This window comes from Rhincodon typus, chromosome 48 (assembly GCF_021869965.1).
Source record: "Rhincodon typus isolate 14 chromosome 48, sRhiTyp1.1, whole genome shotgun sequence".
Taxonomy (NCBI): domain Eukaryota; kingdom Metazoa; phylum Chordata; class Chondrichthyes; order Orectolobiformes; family Rhincodontidae; genus Rhincodon; species Rhincodon typus.
In genome coordinates, this window is record NC_063379.1 from 237,727 (window position 1) to 239,923 (window position 2,197).

Genomic DNA, 2,197 nt, shown 5'->3' on the forward strand with positions numbered 1-2,197 from the left:
TTCTTATGTCTTTTTAAAAATCTCCCTCATCTCACTGAAGTTGTGAAGTTATATTGCAGTTGTACAGGTCGTTGGTGAGGTCACACTTGGAGTATTGTGTTCAGTTTTGGTCAGGTTGCACTAGCAATGATGTTATTAACCTGGAAAGAGTGCAGAAGAAATTTACAAGGATGTTGCCAGGATTTAAGGGCCTGAGTTATAGGGACTATTTTTTTCTTCAGCATGTAGGAGACTGGTTTGGGAGGGATAAGAGTGTATAAGGTCATCAGAGATATGATTAGGGTGAATGCACTTAGTATTTTTCCCAGGGTTGGGGAATTGAGGACTAGAGGGCATCAGTTTAAGGTAAGAGGGGGAAAGAATACATGGGAACCTGAGGGGCAACTTTTTTACGCCGAGGGTGGTATGCATATGGAATGAGCTGCCATTGGAAGTGGTTGAAGCGGGTACATTAACAACATTTAAAAGGCATTTGGACGAATACATGGATGAAAAAGGTTTGAAAGAATATGGGCTAAGTACAGGGCATTAACATTTTGGCGTGGATGAACATTTTGATCGAGATGGATCAGTTAGGGCCAAAAGGTCTGTTTTTGTGCTGTAGGACTCTATGACTCTAAATCACACTCTACCCATCTTCTCATCATCTCCGTAAATTAGATGCAAGTTCTTTGATCAGAAACTTAATAGTCTCCAGACAGATATCAAAGGGAATTTGTCTGTCATCATAGTAGATCATTCAAAACCTTCTCAAACACATCCATCATTCTCTGCTTAGATTTAAAAAAGAAACAAGCAGCAGACTCATTTATACTAAATCATACATAGTTTCTCTGGTCAGTAAAATAGTTCAGTCTCAAGCTTGTAGAGTGGAGATCTCTGCTTGTCAAAATGGTAGCATGTTCACCATCTGCTAGAATTGGACACTCTCTTACCTCTGCAAATGTTTTCCAGAGTGAGTGGGCCATGCATCAATTGAAGGCAGAGTCGAGACCTGTGTGACTGGTGACATGTCAACAACAGAAATATTTTACAGTGGTGGACCCTCAAAAATATCCTGAGTAATCTCCACCCCACTTAATGTTCACCCCCACCTCTCTTTTTCTTCTTCCCCGTACTGATTGATAAATGGATTGTACAGTATGTGGAGATATCTTCAGTTTCACTAGGTTCTGGGATGCAAAGGAAATTGGCCTAAGAGATATTCCTTTCTATTCCAAAGTATCCTTGCTCTTTGTTCTTCAGTTAAAATAAATTTAATTTGAATTTCATTTATATGCACTCAACAATTCTCAAAATTCTCCTGTTTTTGATTCTCAAACCTCCATCAATTTCAATACCATGCAAACTCACAAAGTGTACTAACGTGGAGAGTTTGATGTTTCATTTTGTTTGTAAAATACAAGAAGCTGTTTGAAAGTTTAAGTATTGGAGAGTCATTGCTCAGTTTTACTTTAAACAAAGATTTTCTGTTTGTAAATACAATGCAACTAAAGTAAAATGCTACATTACAACATCGCTTCGTGTTGCCTGTTTACCAGACAATTCCATGTCTTCCAGAAATTGGATGGATTGATTGGAACACTAAATGTTATATGTCGGTCAGTAAGAAAGAAAGTGGTATGTTGGCCTACTTTAGGGGGAAATTGACAGAGAATATTTAAGTTGCTGCGATTGTGCAGAACCAGTGGTGAGTGCACAATGGGAGGATTGTATTTATAGTCTTCGTGGTGTAACTGTGTCTGACTTTTCTGAACAGAACGTTCTGGATGAAAGTTCAAATGAAGTGTGCAGGATGTGTATTCAATTGGATGAGGTTGTTGGATAGGAATGTGCAGTGGGAGGGCTTGTTAATGCATTGTTGTAAACCATGCATGTGCGAATATCATCAGCTCGAGTTTTCTGACCATTGTGGATAGATGGCAAGGAAAGGAGGAGGATATTAACTGTGGGTCAGGACAACCTATTTTATCACAAGTCAATGTCAGAGTGAAAATCCGAGGCATTTTAATTGGAAACCATTCAACATTGATGTTCTGAATCCATACCTGCCATCAGTGATCAAAATCAAAGAGAATTAGATGTGATATTGATGGAAAACGGGAAATGTTCTGTTTCACATCCACATTCAAAATATAAATATCGGGCAACAACTTCTATGGTCATGTAAGTCATTCTCTTGAACAATCACTCATGA